Genomic DNA, 20622 nt, shown 5'->3' with positions numbered 1-20622 from the left:
TGGGGAATAGGTGTACTTGCAAATCAAACCAAAGAAGAGCTCCTTACAGATTGGATCATGTGCCAAGATGGTACCACGGTTTTATGGACCCTTCAGTATTATTGAGAGGATTGGGCAAGTAGCCTATTGACTTGCACTGCCTCCGACAGTGAAAGTCTATGATTTTTTCCATGTGTAATTACTTAAGAAGTATGTTAAAGATGTTGATAATGTGATTGACTGGTATATATTACAGGTGGAATTAGATGGACTATTCCAGTCGGAGCCTTAGTGTATATTGCAGAAAAAGGTGCTCATGCTCTAGAACCAAGCAATCGAGTAAGTTAAGGTGTAGTGGAAGCACTTTGGGCTCGATGAAGCTAAATGGGAGATGGAGGATCAGATGCGGACTATGTATCCTTCCTTTTTTTTCTGTTGAGGCAAAGATGTTCTGATATGGTGTTTTGGTATATGTTTTGATATGGTGTCTTGGTATATGATTTTATGTATGTTTTGGTGATATTTCTATATGTACATATGTATATGAATGTAAACACTACCATGAGATATGTTATAAAGCTCCAATAAGTGGTATGGGTGTCATGTCATTGTGATTGTCATGTTGTTATATTTTCATGTTACTATGCTATCATGTTGTTATGTTGTCATGTGGGTTGGAACTCAACAAGGTGATCATTGTAAATACTGCATCGAGCTATGTTATAAAACTCCATGAGTAGTATGTTTTCTTTTCAGCATGTTACTGAGGTATATGTGTGATTGAACATTGAGGATAGTGTCCCCCAAGGGGGAGGGTTCTGTAACAGCCCTAGTGAAAATTCGATGTAATAAAAGATAAAAATAATAACCACGATCGATGGGACACTTATTCCAAGATGAATGTAAAGACATCCTAGGGGGTGTTGATTTGGTTGTTTATGGCTAAGGAAATTGGAAAAGGCAATGGCTAAGGCTTTGGAAAGTCAAAATGGAATTTTTGGAACATTTATTTATGAAAATAATGGAAATTAGGAGAAAACGGAGGTGAAAGGTCACAGGTTGCATGTGAGGAGGAAATTGAAGGAAGATAATGGAAAATGAAGAAAATAGAGGTCTCATTCATAAAAAGGATTCTGAGGATCAATTAGGAACCTTTTATCAATTCAGTTTTGGAGCTCTCTCATTATTCTCTCTCTCTCTCTCTCTTACTCTTGGATACTTAGAGCCTTCTTAGAGAACTTTAGCATTGGAGCAAGAAAGGAAAAGAAGGCAAGAGGAAGCAAGGATCAAGAAAGGAAAGGCAAGATCAAGCAGTTACAACAAGATTATTTGCAGGTATTGATTTTCATGTGTATTTTTCTTGCTAGATTTGGCATGCATGGTATTGCATGTGGTTGCTTTCTATCATGGCATGGGTTTTGCTAAGTGTGAAAGTGTTCTTCAACCTAGCCTTGCCATTTCCTGATAGCCTTGATGAGATGGGTTCTCATAATTCGGTTAAGATAGATTGTCGAATGGATTCAAATCTGCGTGGGGTGGATCTCTAAAATGACAAGCACATCGCCTAGTGGTCCTTGAACCAAATTTTGGATCACGGTAAAGCCACTGTCCCAGTAACCCCTGAGCCAGACTGTGGGTTGCGGTAAAGCCATGATTGTGCGCCTTAGTGGGCCTAGAAATACTTGTAGTGAACGACAGGATATACGGTAAATCCAAGAGGTTGATTTCTCTCTGTTGGGACTAGTAGTCTCGGGATGGGATGTATGGTAAATATTGGAGAGTGGGTCTCGGTGTAGGGCCTATTGATCCCTGGATCAAAATGTGGATTACGGTAAAGCCTCAGAGAATAGGAGACACTCAAATTCCTAACGGTGTAGGTGGAGAACTCCAGTAGAATCCATGCTTATTTGGTTCTTTTCAGTTGGTTATGAGCCCCACATTCATGCATGGAATATGGTAGATGGTGATTAGATAAAGAGAGACTTGACTCAACCAATCTATGATCGGGTGGAACGTGGTAGTCCCATCCCCGTTTGGTTTTTTCATCCATTAATGAGAAATTCGTTCCCTTGGTTTTCATGTGTAAATTTATTGGTTTATATGTAGATTGTATGGCTGATATATTTATGGTATTTTTGTTGTTACTATGTTTGTTATATGTATGTTTTATGACAACAACTTTGTATGGCTCTTAGTATGTTTTTACAAGTAAATGAATGGACAATATATCTATGACTTAATAGATGATAATGCAACAAAATACATGAGGGAAGAATGGTTCTTAGCGATTCTCAAATAAGTATGAGATCCATATGCTTAATTTTGTTGTTTACACTTATAGATTACATGTTTGCGATATGTTTGACGAAATGCCTATCATGGCTAGTAGGGGTCTGGTTAAGGGCTTGTTTAACTAATTGCTTCTACTTCATTGTTTTCCTATTATTTTAATGCTCTTAAGATATCATTTCGTTCTAAGTAGTGACTTGGGCTCTGGGTCGGAAAAAGTGGCTCAAATCCTAGGGATGCTGACACATAACTGGAAAAATTGGTCCCTGGACACTGACATGCAGGCTCGTAAGAGTGTCCAGAGGTCCTTGGACGTTAGGATGCCCATAGCATGAGAGCGTCCAGAGGGAAAGTGATTGGAAGTTACAGTGGGACCCAGGGGTAAGCTGCCTGAAGTGTTGGCATGGTTCTTAGGGTTCCTATAGCTGATGTGGAAGGTCTATTTGTTGTATTTCTGTCTATTCCATTTCCTTAAGGTCACATAGGAGGTCGAATCCAACCATAGTAACCTCTCATCACATGTTTACCCTAGTTGGCTGGTTACTTGGGTAGATGTGGGAGGAGGGTGTTACACACATGCCGACGGTGCCAAACCTTGTATCAGGCCTACGAACAACTCCATGTCGTTGCTTCAAGCCTTCAGGGCCCTCGGTCATCGCCTTACGATGCTAACAATAGGTATACAAAATATTGAAGATGAAAGGCTAAGATCCATTTAGATAAATCTAGTGGCTCAACTGATACCAAAGAAAAAAATCCCTTTGACATTAAGACCATGCTTCTTGAGCAACACAACAACGTGTAACGTGACCACAAATGACTCACGAGTGAATTCAAACCCTGTTATGCATAAGGTCTCTCTCTTTGTAATCTTATATTAATAAAGGGTCATAGAGCCCACTATTGACACCAAATTTCATGCTTGATGTTGTATTATGACTTAGTATTAGCTATCATATGATTAATATGCTTTTATGTACCAGTTATTTCGTGCATGTCGTTTATTAGTTATTAGCATATTTTCTCTCTTCAACTTTCTTACACATTCGATCATATATTCCACACAGATACATGCATAGATGAAACCATTTAATATGTCACACAAGACACAATGAATATAATGCATAAGCGAGTCTTCATAAGTACAATGTAGTCCCTACATTCAAACCATTATCCGTAAACATAATAACATCGTTATTTATACATTAAACAATATACACAATTACTTATCTTAGAGTAGGCAGGGTAACTGAGTCTAGGACAAGGACTCTCCACCCAACCTTAAACAACTGCAACTACACTTACTTGCAGTCGTCACCCTCAAGCCGGATTCGAGAGTCCGGGGGGAATGCCTGCTTAAGGGACTAACACACTAATTTATCGTTGGATTTTGAGACTCCAAAGGACCTCCTTCCTCAATCTCTCCAGTTGGCAACTTCTTTCTTGGTCGACACTCAGAGTCCATAGGTGCCCAATCTCACCCCCAAGTGTTCTCACAGTGATTCACCCCCTTCCAGGGAGTCTAGAATCCAATGTTCCATCTAGGCATTAACCATTAGTCTTCATTCTGGTCTTCCTCAACTTCTGCTTCAGGATTGTCTCTACCCATGTTGTTACAGGGCTTTATAGCTCGCTATCTCAACCCACAACCTCTATGGGACACAAGTTGTTATAGGACTCCATAGATTCTATCCCAACCCACAGCCTCCAGGGACCCATGCTATTACAGGGCTCCAAAGACCTTTATCTCAACCCACAGCCTCCAAGGACCCAAGATGTTACAGGGCTCCAAATACCTTTGTCTTAACCGACAAACTCTAGGGACCCAAGCTGTTATAGGGCTCCAAAGAACTTTGTGTCAACCCATAGCCTCTAGGGACCCAAGCTGTTACAGAGCTCTAGCGAATATATCTCAACCCACAAGCCTCTAGGGACCCCAAGCTATTATAGGGCTCCAAATACCTCTGTCTCAGCTCACAACCTCCAGGGATCCAATCTATTACAAGGCTCTGAGGATTCTATCTCAACCCACAACCTCTAGGGACCCCAAGTTGTTACAGGGTTACAGAGACTAGCAACTCAACCCATAACCTCTAGGGATCAAGAGCCAATCCCCTTCTCTTCTCTTCTCTTCGCTTTGGCACTTCTTGTAGAGAGCTCGTCTCGAACTTCCTTTCGCTCCACACTATTTTTCGTTCTCTTCCCTTCGCTCCTCTATTCCTCTCTCTCCCTCTTTCTTGTTCAACCTTTTCTTAGTTTCTTTCTCAACCATCATTATTGCTACGTCCTCCCTGGCCTGCAACATGCCGCCCTTTTCTTTCTTGTGGTTGCTTCCCAAGCGGCATAGGCCTGCATACCTCTTGTTCTGCTCATTTAATTTCATGAGCTATTTTCTTCAATTTCGGCACCAACCAAACTTTAATGGTTGTCTTGCATTTTCAGGTTTCTCCCTAGCACAAGAAACCATGATGTTCGAAGCAAACAAATCCCTTCCCAGCTCTGGAATCTATGCCCGTGACTCAATCCCCATTCTTTGTTTCAATTCGCCATAAAATATTTATAAAGCTTCCACGATGCTGTTTACATGAAAAATTTGGGAGGGGTTGTCGCAAATGTGATCCAAACTTGAGTTGGAGTAACAGTGCTTCAACATGAAACAATAATTTTAGAGAATTGATAAGTATAGGGGAACGAAGGCCTTGTCTATGCGGTTGAAATGTTTGGATTTTTCAACTGTGGAATTTGGTTCAATCTTTGTTTCCATGGATGTTTGATACAAGCCTCTACTTCTAAGTTAAGTAAAATCTTTGGCTTTCATTCAAAATAGTTACATGGTTTGATAAATGTGGAAGGTGGAAAATCCATTCTTTCCATTAACTCCAATCTTCAGTACTTGTAAACAAATTGTTTATGTGCATTCTTCTTGGCTCTTATGACCTCTATACATGTGAAATAGTAGCTAAACATGCACAAATTGGATCTAACTAGAAGACAATGAACATTACTTACAATGAAAGAAGAGAAAATTGATAGAGAAGAAATAATAAATTCTATTCATAAACAAAAATGAAAATTATGAAAAAATACACTTCAACAAAATATATTTTACATGAGACTAATAATAAATAGAGAAAGATGTGAACATACACTTAAAAAATAGACATATATAAATATGCAATAAGAAAAACGCAGTCATTAACTATCTCATACTAGAGAAGTAATTCTAATTAACTAGCCATATCGTTAGTTAATAATCATATTTAACTAAATTACAATTAAAACATATGTTATTTCCAATAATTTCCAATCTTGTAACACCCATTAATTAACGGCCCGGCTCTTAATTATGGAAATAGAATGAAGGACGAATTGACGCAACTACTCAAATACATTTATGGAAGTATAAATTTCTGGATTGCATAGAGCACAATAAAATACTTAGTGAGTCAAAGCTTGTGGACATTAGGCTATACACTGCCTCTCTCTCCATCTGCGTGTGAAAAGTAAAGAGCATACAGAAATGGATGCTACTTCAGACAGGGAAAAACTAAAACCTGAATTTAGCGACAAGTCGGCAAATGGGACTCCAGAAACAGTTGATAACGACAGTACGTCTAACATCACTCGACTCCAATGCACTGTTTTTAATATTTCGAAAAACTACAGTATCCATAAAAAAAAGTGTTCTATTAATGCTTTTGTTTTTACTCAGTCCTCAGCGGCCTTTGCGATGACCTTGTGTTGGGCGAAGTGGTCCCTCAATTTCGTTGGTATAACCTGCCGGCCCTTGCGCCGCTCAGTCGATGGTGGGCCCATGCCATGACACACACTTTCCCATATTACGCCCGTCTCAAAAATCCCCGTATTCTTTCCAACTCCCTAGTTTTCTTCCACACTCCATTCTTTGTACCCGAGTATCGCGCCTTCTGCATATGGCTTTACAGCGACGACGAAGGAACTCTGCGGAATTTTCCGGTACCTGCGGTCCCTGAAGAATCAAGATATACTGTAAAATTTATACGCGATGACAATGACGAGCGTATATATTCCTTCACTCTGCTCGATGACGACGAAATGGTATACGACGTGAGCGTGGTGGATCTGAGAGACGGGAGCGTTCGGTGGCAGAAACTCCCGCAGTTGCCCGTCATGGAGAACCAAGTTTTGTTGAATTGTTGTTCCTTTGACAATGGCGGGCGTTGTACTACATATCATATTGTATCGAAGGTTATCGAACATGAATTATTGCAGATTATTGAAAATCATATTGTGTACACGTTCCACGCAAGAAACGACGTACCCGAAACGCAATCTGAATTCCAATTCCAGTGGCAACCTGAATTGGGTGACACTAGTGATTTAATCAATAAATTAGCTGGCGAGTCGCCCCCATTATGTCTAGAAATTAACCTACCATTACTTTCTGATGGTAGAACTCCGAAATATTTGTACTACTTGCGTCGTGCCAAGGAATTTCGTACATATTACAGCCATATTATGGGAGGCCCTGCGTATTTGTTGATGCAGTTTGACAATGACAGCAAACAAGAAAGCAGTAATTCTTGTAATTCAACTTTGTATTTCTTGACTGCTTCTGACGAAGCGGAGGTTCGTGAAGTGAATATTTTCAAGCTGAAGTTAGATGCTGTGAACAGTAAGAAGATTGCAGAAGAGTCGGAGTTGGATGTATTCTGGGACCCCTGGTTTCCTCTGACGTATCGACGTCAGGGAAGCTACGTAACAAAAGTTTCGTCGTCGAATTTTTTGGAATGGGAGAAAAGGAGGTTCAACATTGAGGTTGCGGATGTCTACGACATCAAGGTGGCGCCAAAGAGAGGTCTCCATGTATACAGAATGGACACATTTCGGAATCCAATATATTATAATCAACATATGTTAATTTGAATTATAATAAACATATATTATTAACCTATTAGGATAAAAATTCAAAGAGGGGCCAGCATTATATTAACAATGTGTTAAATCTAAAAGAAAATAATTAATATCAACTTTTTTTAAGGAAGAATGTGTTAAATTTAAAAGAAATGAATTAATATCAACTCTATCATGAAAGAGTTGTTAAGAAAAAAAAAAATTAATGATAAAAAGTAATGTTTATTTAACTGGAAAAAAAATAATAAAATAAAGAATGAAATCACTCAATTCAATTTTCTCCAATTTGCTATACTCTAATGATATCTCAAAATTTCAAAATTAAAATTTAAAATTTAAAATAAAATAAAATAAAATATTAATTTATTGTAAAATATATTTTTTTTTTTATTATATTTTATTTAGCTATATATATTACTAGCATAAATTAATTTTAAATTATTTAAGAATGAACTCTAAAGGGGAAAGAAAATAGTCATCACCTTCTCTTTCAAGAGAATTATTATTCTTTGTGCATTTAGGAGCAACAATTCAATGTTGAGAGCAACAATTATATTTCCTAGCTCTATAGTGGGAACCTTGGATTAAATTTTGATTGGACTTTAGACTTTGTTATTGATTTGAATTTGATTTAGGTGGAGATAGAGGGGCACTTCTAAATATAGCCATTGCATATACTAGATATGAACGGTCACAATTTTCTAGAATAAATCCATAGGTCAAACAAGGGTTTAGTGGACATTATACAATCCTAAAGTAGTGACATGGGAGTTGGAAGAGATCGCTCATGTCATGGTTTCTAGGTATGCATATTAGTGCCCTAGAGACCCATACATAAGATGCCTATCTAGGGCACTAAGATGCATCATTAAATCTGATCTCTAGGGCACTAAGATGCATACCTAAGACTAAAAACCACCTAATGGCAACAACATTCCTAGTCATAGGCTAAGGATACCCTCAAGAGGAAATGCGGTGTAATTTGAGGCATCCTTCTTAATCTTGGATGGATAGAATATTTCCTTTAGGGCCTAATGTTAATGTTTCCTCTCCCTAGCCATGTTTAGAGCCCTAATACTTATACTTAATTCTAAAAAATGCTAGTGGTATGTATATTCATCATTAAAGGAAAAAGATGCCCATGATAGGTCATTTATGGTGGTTTAAGCTATCAGTCTTGTCCCCAAAATCTTATAGGTTTCCTTTTGGGCCAAACTTTTGGTTTTTTCCCTTAACTATATCTAGGTTCTAAATATTTATACTTCAAGTTTAAAAAATCATAATGCCAGCTATCTCATGAAGAGACCAAGTTTACCCTAGAAAGCTCCTATTTTGTGTATGGACACAAGAAACATAGCTAGTGCTTAAAATCTCATAATTATTCCCATATCAACACTTTAAAGCCAAAGATCCCCTCTCATGGTCATTTATAGTAGTTTGATGTGCCATTCATGACCCTGGAGTCCTAAAAGCTATAAGAACATATGAGCTTAAGTGTGTTGTTTTCAAGTGTTGTTTTTGGTCCTAGATGCTTGGAGGATTTCTACCTTGGCCAAGGGTTCAATTTACCCACTCTACCATATTAAGTCACTTCATATTTACTGGTGTTGTTCATGGGACTTAACCCTAAGAAGCCACATTTAAGTCCCAATGTTATTATTTCCCTCCACCAACTAATGTGAAGGGCCTTAGGATGTTGTTTCCTTATCACCATTATGGTTATAAACCCTATGATACCCAAATATATTATCTTAATGGAATCCATATCCAACTATAAGAGCAAACACCCCCTAGTGAGGGCTCATATCATTATGTCTAGATTTTATTCATGACACTTAAGTTCAAGAAGGTTCAATTAGGGATTCATGTCATTGTTTATGTAACAACCCTTAGTTGAGTTTCCATGTAAATACAAATAAGATCAAGGTCATGGGATTTTAGGATATTCTGACACATAGGAAATAGTTAAGTATAACTTGGTCTAGTATAGAGTTAGGTAAAGTGTGTTTCTTTACTATGTACATTTGTAACTTCCAATCTGATGGTCATGATATGTAGTGATTCGACAGTTCATTCTCTCCTCGGTATTACCGACACTTAATCCGTGGCTTAACACCTGATTGGTCCATGATCTTTATTTAAAGAGCATGGAGGGTCATTTTTAGGGTAACCATTCATGAGAGAAGCTTATGTAAATTTTCATTCTTTTATTAATAAATTGCCTGAAGCGGCTTCGTTGGTTCAGGTAGTGGACTGTTTCCCTCTTTAAGGGTTTTAACCACGTCAAGAATACTGGCGTATTGATCTGTGATCTGTTTGTGAGCGGTGTCCTTTGGTGTTCTGTATGAGGAACTTACCCTGTAAATTCCTACATGGTATTAGAGCTATTTGATGGCTGCATCCGTTGGTGATCCAAATCTGAAGTAGGTAGAACTACATCTGATTGTCGTTTCCTAGATCTAATGTTTGTGACTGCTTTCGGGCTGAGAGGACTAATCTTTTATGTAAGGAGCATCTGTTCCAGTGAGGAACCCCTTTCGTTTGATGCGAAAAGGTTTCTGGTAGCCCTAGCTATGCCATTTTTAAGGTCTGGAGGTACACAATTTTTATTTGCAGTTTTTAGTTATTTTCTTTCTGTTTATTTCAGTTTATTTAGCTCTCTATTTTTTATTACTGAATCTATACCTTTCATTTCTGTGTATGCTCTTTGCCTCACGACTCTGTGCAATTTGGGCAAATCAGAAACAAAAAGGAAGCATTTTTCTCATGCGTATGCTCTTTTCTGTCACTCCTTAGTGTGATCTCTGAAAATCAGAAACATTGAGGAAAATATTTAGTTTCTGGGTAAAGTTAACTTCAAGCCATAAGGTTTGTTTGTTTTTTTTTGTATGTCTGTGTTGGCTTTTGTGTTTTTGTTTTGTAGGCAAAAAAGAGCCTTTTCAAGTAAGCACGCATCCCAAAGCTTCAGTGACTAAAAAAAAAATCCCCTTCCTCTTTTCCAAAAATTACTAACCTTTTAAACTAGCTCACTTGATCCAAAGGTACTTTATGAAAATAGAGGCCTTGAGCTTAAGTCTTTCTTTTTGTTGAGTTACTTTTTCAAAAAGCACATGTAACTTATGTTTTAAAGTTACTTATTGTAAAAATGTTGTCACCCATTATAAAAAGTGAGTCACTTATAATTCTACAGTCTCTTTATCTTTTATTTGAGTTACAATTTAGTGGGTAGCTTATAAAGTACCATTGTAAAAGTGACTTTCACTTATTTATAAAAGTGAGTCACATAATTTTTTAAAGTGGCGTATTTTTTTAAAATATAACATTATCATTCATTTCCGCACATTCACGCACTTCGTCGGCATATTCTATAACTTTTCTTCAAAAATCCATAACTTCTTCATTCGGAAGCCATTTTTTTTAATCAGTCTAATTTTTCGAGATCTTTCCATTGGAACACTTAGTTTCATCCTCTACAACTTCGGTTTCTGTTAAAATGGAAATTCCATGCCAAGTTATTCTTGACATCGCCAACTATTTCCAATGGTGGTCCTAAATTGTGGATTTACTTAGAAGTAAAGGTCTTTACATAATAGCCTCAAGCCAAGAAACCAAACTGAAAGATGAAGAAAAGGTAGCCAAATGGGAAAATAGGCAAGATCAAGCGCGTGGGTTGATAGGGATGTCTATTTCTCCAGACCTTAGATTCCATATCGCAGAACTTGATACCCCCAATGAAGCAATGAAACAAATCACTAGAGTTTTTGGAATTAAAAATGAAATTAGAGCCCATCAACATGAAAATGAATTGCTTACGTTGGACCCCAATAATTTTTCTTCCATTGAAGATTTTTTGTCCAAGTTCAAGACCCTTAGACTTCTCTTGGAAGGTGTTAAGGTTAAGAAAGAAAATAGTATCCTTATCTATTCCATTCTTACTAAGTTGGGACCAGCCTACTCTGTGTTTGTTTCCACCTTCCATTCTACAAGAGAAGCCTTCATTTCTCAAGGACAAGACTACAAGTCCCCTTCCTTTGATGCCTTTTGTGATTCTTTAATAAGATAACAAGAAAAACTCTTACATCTTGGTCTTCTTAATCTTGAAAACTCTTCTAAGAAATCCCTAGATGCTTAGCAACAACCAAATTCAAAGAATAATAAGAAGATGTATCCTAAAAAAAATGGTCGTAAACCAAACAAGGGTCCTAAGCAATTTCAGTCTCAAAATGAAAAATCATTTCAACAAAATGATAAGGCAAATAAAAACAAAGGGAAGAAGATTGATAGACATTGCCACTTTTGTAATCGAGATGGCCACTTAGAATCCAAATGGTTTAAGAATATGGAAGCCTTGGAAGCAACAATGGAGAAGAATAACATCCATTTGGAGAAGTATTCAACTTCAACTTCATCTTCAAGAATATCACTTTCTGCATATGGTTGTCAATCATCTCGGTCTCAATATGCACTAAATGTATCTTCTTCTTCTCATTCTCATGAGTGGCTCATTGATTTTGGAGCTTCTTATCACATGGCCAAAAAAAAAAGCCATGTTTTATTCTTTAAATGATTGTAACACCAAAAATATATATGTTGGTGATGATAGATCTCTTAGTGTTGTAGGGACTGGAACTGTTCATATAGAAAAAGGTCAATTTAATGAAGTATTATGTGTTCCAACCTTATCCTACAACCTTCTATCTGTATATCAGATAACTCATTCAGGTGAAGGTAAAATCATTGAATTTTCACCTCACGATGTTTTAATTAAGGACCTAAGAGATCCTAGACATATTTTAGCTACTGACATTGCTGATGATTCTACAAGGTTGTATAAGTTTAACAACTTTGGGTCATCAAATATTCACCTCAGTATTTGTTGCTCATAATGATGAAGTGAGCAAACTTTGGCAGGAGCGATTTGGTCACTTAAACTATCACTCCCTTCAGAATCTATGTAAAGAAAATATGGTGACGGGTCTTCCAATGGTATCTTGTAAAGATGGTGTTTGTTCCGGATGTGTACTCGGAAAACATCATCGGGATAGTTTTGAAAAACATGCCTCTTGGCATGCTTTAGCCCCTTTATAGCTTGTGCATAGTGATTTATGTGTTCTACTTCCAGTTGTTTCATTCTCTAGCTGCTAGTATTTCTTAACTTTCATTGATGATTTCTCCAGACGCACTTGGGTATTTAACATGTTCTTGGCCTTTAAGGACTTTGTTGAGAAACAATCTAGACACCAAATTCTTAAGCTAAGATCTGATAATTGCGGAGAATATGTTAACAACAAATTCATCAACTTTTGCACTGAGAATGGAATTCAAATGCAACAACCTACTGGCTTTATACAAGCAGACTCCAGCCTTTTATGTCGGCTTAAGAAATCCCTTTATGGTCTCAAACAAGCCCCTCGGGCTTGGCATGCCAGAATGGATAACTTTCTTTAGAAATTGGCTTTTCTAGGTATCATTATGATAATACTGTCTATACCAAGAAGGTGGCCAAGTCTCTTATCATTCTTGTTCTTTATGTTGATGATCTTATCCTTACTAGTAGTGATCCCAACCTTATAAACTATGTGAATTCCAGCCTTAAAAAGAGGTTTGAAATGATAGACTTAGGACACTTGCATTGTTTTCTTGGTCTTCAAGTCTTGCAATCCAAAGAAGGTATATCCCTTTCCCAGTCCAAGTATGCCTGTGATCTTCTATGCCATTTTCACATGGAAGACTATAAGCCAGACCCTTCTCCCTTTCAGTCTGGAGCCAAACTTTCAGTCACTTGTACTTACCCTGAAGTTGATGCTACCTTATATGTCAACTTGTAGGAAAACTTTTGTATTTGACCCATACTCATACTGACATTTCCTTTGTTGTTGGCCTTATTGCTTGGTTTATGCAAAACCCACATGAAAGTCATTGGAAAGCAGCTAAAATAATACTTCATTATGTTTGAGGTACAATTTAGTTTGGGATTCATTACAGTGCAGAAGCATCTCCTCTATTGGTTGGTTTCACTGATTCCGATTCGGTTGGTGGCCCTGATGATCGGAAGTCTACTGCAGGTTATTTATTCACTCTTGGTTCAGGACCTATTACATGGGCTTGCAAGAAACAAAGTGCCATTTCTCTTTCTTCAGCAGAAGCAGAGTATTGTGGTGCTGTAGAAGCTAGTAAGGAAGCCCTGTGGCTTCATCAGATCCTGTCAGAATTTGGCTTTCAACAGCAACATCCGACTACAATTTGGTGTGATAATCAAAGTGCCATTCAACTATGCAAAAATCCAGTCCAACATCAGCACAGGAAACACATTGAACTGCACATGCACTTCATTAGGAAGCTCATTCATGACCATGTTCTTGAAGTGCAATATTGTTCAATAGATGATCAAGTTGCAGACATCTTTACAAAGGCTCTCACAGAGGCAAAGTTTACTAAACTTTGATTTATGGTTGGAGTTCAGGAAGTTGTCACTAAGGGGGGATAGGCTCTAATGCCTCCTTCCTTCTCCTATTGTGTCATATTTGTACATCCTTCAATGCTATCCCAAGTTGTTCTTAAGGGGGGATGTTAGGATATTCTGACACATAGGAAATAGTTAAGTATAACTTGGTCTAGTATAGAGTTCTAGGTAAAGTGTGTTTATTTACTATGTTCTTTTGTAACTTACAATCCGACGGTCACGATATGTAGTGATTCGATGGTACATTCTCTCCTCGGTATTACCGACACTTGATCCATGGCTTAACAACCGATTGGTCCATGATCTCTATTTAAAGAGCATGGAGGGTCATTTGTAGGGTAACCATTCATGAGAGAAGCTTATGTAAATTTTCATTCTTTTATTAATAAATTTCCTGAAGTGGGCATGTTGGCTTAGGTTGTGGATTGTTTCCCTCTTTGAGGGATTTAACCATGTCAAGAACACTAGCGTATTGATCTGTGATCTGTTTGTGAGCGGTGTCCTTTGGTGTTCTATCTGAGGAACTTACCTTGTAAATTACTACATGGGACATGTATTCCAAGTTTAATGGAGGGAAAACCATTGTAGTTGGCATCACTTGTGATTTTTTAATGGCTATGGAATTTGGTAAAGGAATTGGAAAAGGAAAAGAGATAATAAATGACATTTATAAATGAAAGAAAAGGGAAAAAAAGGAAGAGACTAGACATGAATGATAAAAAGGAACTTGAAAAATATTTGAAATCTTTTGCGTAGCTTTGGACCAGTTTCAACAAAGGAGAGAAGACAAGAAATTAAAGGAAAGAAAGGGACTGTGAGGAGGAAGTTGGATCAAAAACTGCAATAGGAATATTTTTCGATAACATGTTACTTGTGTAATTTACTTGTTCGGATGTGAATGCATGATACATGAATTTGATTGTTTGGTTCATTTGTTGTCATAACATGGGATTTGATTGGATCAAGAGTGGTTTCATCCTTTCCTTTCCATTTCCTGGATAGCCATGGTGTGATGGGATTCATTATTGGTTAAGCTTTGGATTGTCAAAATATTTTGGATTCGGGTGAGGTGGTCTCAAAAAATACCAAGGGATGGGGGTGGAGATGGTTTTCTCCTAAAATCCCTTGATATGTGGGTGGAGACAGGAAAAATCCTCTAGATATAGTGAAGGAATTTTGAGGCATCCAAGCTTATTTTTGGTTTTGTGATCTCTGGACTGGTTCGAGCGAGATCACGATAACTTGAGGGTTGACGTTGTTTAACCTCTAGATTCCATATTTGTCTTTGTATTGGTTTATCCCATGAGATCCCACAAGCATGCTTGGAATATGGCACCGGGGTGATTGGTTGAAAGAGAGATTTTGGTTCAACCAATTTATGGTCAAGTCGTACTGGAATTCTTTGGATTGGTTGGCTTTTGCTTATACATTTTAGTATTGATTCCTATTGAGAATAATCAACACATGTATTGGTTAATATTGTTATAGCTCCAAATCTCACTTTTGGGGTTTGTGATGCTGCACTCATGGCCCAGGGCAACCCCTCCTTCCAGACCTGGTCCAAAATTTTAAAAATAGTGTTTATTCCTTCTACGCGACATTGCCCTGAGCTAAACGCGTGTATACATGGGTCTGTGTATACCCAACCCGCGTATATGTCTTAAAACACTTAAAAAAATTAAATCTCCTTAATTTCAGGTGGAGATCACGAGTTTTACCTGCTGATCACCTGTTAGTGCCCGTGGCCCAACTGTTCCCAACAAATTCCCAACTAAAAAACTACTTTGGGAGAAGTATAAAAAGGCTTCAATGGGAAGGCCTAAGGGAGGAGAGAAGAGAGAGAAAGGTTATTATGCTGAGATTTCCCTGACTAGGTCTGAAGATCCTTGTGCCTCCTGCACTTCCCCTATTTACAGGAAACCCTTGTTTCCTTGTGTGATGATGTCCATCTACTACTTGAGATATCATGGAGTAAGTCATGGAAGGAGTTTGTTAAAGGCTTGAGACTAGAAGAATCTGGAGGATGGTTCCGCTTGGAGCCCGTGAAAGGACAAATCAGGTGAAATTATTCCTTTCTGTACTTTATTTATCTATAATAAAAGAAACACTTGTCTTTGTTCCTGATATAAATCTTCTTCATGTTTATGATATCCATGTTATGATTCATATATGAAAGGTTGTTTAATTGTATAACTAACTACTTTTCAATATACTATGAAGATGATTTCTTTATAATGTTTATCCCATATACTGTTGTACTTTCTCGAATTGATTGTTTTGTAGGTTGAAGGAGCAAAAGGAACTCCAAGAAGGGTTTGGACCCTGGAAGGCTCTTCTCAAACATAGGACCCCCACGTGCACCCCTTATCATATAGTTTGCTTATATTAGCATTATGGCTGTATGGAATGTTTGTTTCTCTGTATCTAGACAACCTTTGATATGCTAGGGTTTCAACCCAAAGACCCTAGGGGAATTTGTCCCTTAATAGAATTGGCGACTCTGCTGGGGACAATAGTATTGTTGTTCCTAGTTTGGGTTTAATCAAGCCAATCAGGACTCAGCTGTCTATTTGCTTGTTGTTGCTGTGTAGTCTGTTCCTGTATGAACTTGAATTGTAAGTTTGGTCAGTTTCTTCAAACTGTTTTTTATTTTTTCTTGAAACCTTTTATATACGCTGTTTTTCTTGTTTATAGAAGCGTATATATGCAAGTTTCCTTAAGTAAACCTGCGGATATGCAGGTTTCCTTAAGCGCATACATGTATACATGCAACTGTATATCAATATAGTCACGCATATCTTGCAATTTTCAAGATTTTTAAAATCTTTTGTTTCTGAAGGTCTATCTGCTGGTTTGATTCAGTCCTGAACAGTTACTTTCCAGTGTCAGTTGTTAGTTTTACAGCAAGTATCTGATTTCAAATTCTCTCTAATTTTGGAAAGTGTTGGTCTTATTGGTTTTATTTGCAAGCGTCATCGTTTTGTCAAGCACACAAGATTTCTTGTTAGGAGTCTTGGATGCTCTGTTTTGCCAGAGTAGAAAGGCTGATCTCAGTCTTTGTGTTAATTTTTTTTTTGGTGACCTTTTGTGTTTGCATGTCAAAACTACATTTTTGTGACCATCTACTTTTCTTGTTTTCGAAAGTTGTTGATTGACACTTTCTTGAAAATTGTCTTTTTGATCTTTTGGTCCTTGTTGCCAAACCTCTCATTGCTGCTTTTGATTGTTAAAAGCATCTCGAAACACATATTTGTTGTTGAGTTTTCATCCATTTTGTGTTGTCAGCTTGCAAAGTGTTTGGTGTCGATTTTTCAATCATAAAGTTTTAGTTTTGTTGAGAGCACTTTTGAAAAGACATTTTTGTTTTGCTTTTGAAGAAAACTTTTTGAAAAACTTGGTTTTGCTTTCTTGAACTTTGTTTTGATTTGGTTTTCTTTTAGTCAATGAAAGTGCATTTTTGTTTGTCTTGAAACTTGTTTTTATTGTTTAGACGAAATGAACAGTAGCAACTCATATTCCATCTAAACATTTTAAGTGGAAAAATAAAAATTGATAAACAAGTAACTTTCATTTCTTGATTTAGAGTAGTCTTAAGTCTTGCATCAACATGTACTCATTGCATTAGCATAGATTTGCACATCTTTTTAGGCATCCACAGTTTTGTTAACTTTTGTGAGTGTGAAGCGTGAGTAAAAGAAAATAAAAGAAAAATTTGTTGTTTTTTGAAGTTCCTCTGAACCTTGTAGAAATTTTTTTTCATCAAAAAACGAAAACAAGTGCATTTGCATGTAGTTTGGCTTTTATTAATTTCTTTTGCGTTAAAACACCACTAGTTTCACTTCCGCTTATCCCTTGACTTAAAGAAAAACCCATTTAAAAACAAGCGCTAATTAAAATATACTAGAACTTTTTATAATTGTCATATTTTAGGGCCTTGGATTAGGCGAGTGGGGAGATAACTCTCCAAGGCCATTTAAACTGTCAAACATAGGAGTCTGAATAGTGAGAGAAAATCCAATAGCGTTAGGGAGACCAGGAAAGCTCTGGATCTGGGAGTTAAGCATGAGGGTTCTTGAAGATAGGGAAGAGAGATACCCCCTCTCCTACTTGTCGGATCTAACCTCAAGACTATTCCGCCTGGCTTCTGATACGAGTTGGTAACCTTAGTTGCTACTCCTAGGGATCTACACAGGTGGCTGCGGAGGGGAATCCCGTGGCACCTAAGATCGACGTTGTATCACTCTCAACGATACTACTGGAGGGCACCCTTGCGAAGCTTGGGGGCTTGCACTGGCGCAGGTTGTTGTTAGGAGGTCAACGTAACTTCCTCTATTACCTTCGCTGATAGGACTAGGCTGTCATTATCCCAGAATATCTTCGGAAGGCCCCTTACTTTACTTTCTTATATTTTGGTGTCTGGTCCTCATTACCCGGAATGGAAATACTTGAAAGTTTTTTGACTGGCTGATATATTTTAGGGACTTTTTAGTGTGTGCTTTGTGCTCCTAGTTGGCCTAGCTTTCAATTTTTTGAGTCTTTAGCTAGATCTTAATAAAAAATTCAAAGTGGCTGACTGATCACCTAGACAGTCTCGAAGACTTCATGGTCTTTCACTACCAAGTTTAGAACCTTCTCCCAGAAGGCGCAGAGGTAATACTGCCGGTGGGTTTCAACCCGTGGCAGCTGACGCATCGGGGATTGATCCTCCTTTCAGGGGCATTAGTGTTCATAATAGGCCTGGTACTTCTACAAAACAAGAGAGGAACACTCCAGTTCTTTCTCGAGTTCTCTTTCAGACGGAAGATAACATAGAAGTAGAATAAGTTCAAGAGTCGTTAGCGGCTCCGAATTCTCCCTTACCTTCTAGTTATCCAGAAGTATTACGATATGTTGGGACTCTAACGCATAGACCGCCAAGTCCAGGTCACACTACTCACTTACCATCGATGACCACTACTCGAAGCATGGCTTCTACTACAAGTGCTACAACTATGCAGACTCCAACATCAGTACAAATGGGAGGAACTATTTCCATCCCCTCTGCATCTTTATTTGGGTCTTTTGCTAGCACATCTTTAGCTGGGTCTACCACCATTCCTTCTACGAGTGGAAATTCCCAAGCCAATGCTTTTAGTACTGGATTCTTCCCATTTGGAACCCATTCACAGGGTATTCCATCAGTTTCGTTTAGTGCCTCCACATCCATGATGGGTAGATCAGCTTCATTCTAGGGTTTTCCTTACGGGAGTGGTCATATACCACATTCCAACTCGACAGTAGGATCTATGCCTTTTTCTTCTATAGGACAAAACAGAAATCCTTTCCAAGGTTGGACTAACCTTGCGATTAGTGGTATGGGAATTGGGAATCCATTTTTCAGCCAACAAGGGAATGGGCCGTACTCCATAGTTAGTTCGTTTCGAAGTATTCCTCCCTTAGCTTCTGCTTGGAATCCTTATCAGGGGTTATCCACTCCTTATAATCCTTTAGGAGGAAGCTTCTCCAGTTATGGAGGTTTTGCAGCCAGAGTTGGTCAAACTCCGAGTTTTTCTGGATCACAAGGCTTGCCTTTTGGTTTAGCCGGTTCTGATGGATATTTCAGACATCCTGGTGCCTTCCAAAATCCAGGCCAATCTTTTCAGAACTTTGGGAACTCCGTCCAGTCCGGTTGGAATCCTCAAGGTCCTCCTAGGCTTCCTTTTCTGGAAACTTTGAACTTGTGAGGTCTCATGAAATTAACAAATGATCCAATCAAATACAACCCGGCTTGGCCTCCAGTCCCAACCAAACTTCCTTCGGATTTTCCAAAATTCGAAGGGAAGGGCGGTGAAGACCCAGGCGACCATGTAACCATTTGTGGTGCTCATCAAACTCCCTTATTGATGAATCAATTAGGTTGAGACATTTCCAGGGGGTAGCTTTACATCTTTCGCTGACTTAGCTACTATTTTCTTAAATCATTTCCAGTTTTTTGTCCGTTATGATGCCGAGATTGAACTTCTGGCCACTTTTCGTCAAGACAAGGCAACTCATATTTCTGACCATATTCAAGAATGGAGATGGAGAAGAGGCTCATTAAAGCCGAGATTCCTTCGGAATACTGTCTCGAATGGTTTTTGAAATCTTTACAACCTGAAATCTCTAAGGATGTCTCCATGTCCGGAGCCTATTCTGAGGAGCAAGCTATTTTTAGGGCCTGACAATTAGAATTGATTTACTCTTAGTCTGGGGTCCTTCAAAAAATCTTGCCAGATGCTCCTGGGTTTAAGGTTGATATAGCCAAGTCGAAGCCAGGCCCCCATGAAGATGGTATCGTTAGATCGGTAGAGACAAATGCGGTGAACTTGTTGAGTCAATTGCAGCAGTTGTCTTTACAAACTGTTTCTAATAACCAAGTCACATCGTCTAACCCTTTGTCTTCACAAACCTCTTCAGTCAATGCCGTCCAATCAACCAACCCCAAAGGAAATCAAAATTCCTATGGGAAGAAGAAAGGATGAGGTAAGAAAAAGAGTCAATATGGGAAGACTGATGCAAATAATCCTGGCAATAATGTTGGTGGTGGTAGAAATGAGTCTAAAAAGAAAGCCAAGTTTCCATGTAAGTTATGTAGTGGAGACCATTTAACTCATCTCTGCCCCAAGATTCAAGGCACTCAGCGCCTGTTAGGGCAGCAAGGGACTTCTAGTTCTCAAGATGTGTTAACAAACCCTTTTCCCCAAGGGCAGAAAATGCTTGCTGGCACGAGTTCAAACCTTGGTACCTCCACAGGGGGCAACCAGGAAGGGGATAAATCATCAAATGTTTTCATGATGGGTTCTCATGCTAATGTGGCCACTCAGTCACGTGATTATGGTGAAGGTGAAATTTCCAAAGGTAAAATAGTTCCCGAAACTAACAACCCACTTCATATTGAGCGACCCTCTATCGAGACTATACCATGGGTACCGTAAGGTTCCGATAAACGCACGATTATCAACCCTAATATTAGGGTAGCC

Source organism: Pinus tabuliformis, chromosome 6, assembly GCF_031772625.1.
Source record: "Pinus tabuliformis cultivar Carrire ecotype Pingquan chromosome 6, CPIR1, whole genome shotgun sequence".
In the NCBI taxonomy this organism is placed as follows: Eukaryota; Viridiplantae; Streptophyta; class Pinopsida; order Pinales; family Pinaceae; genus Pinus; species Pinus tabuliformis.
Note: the sequence above shows the minus strand (reverse complement) of the source record.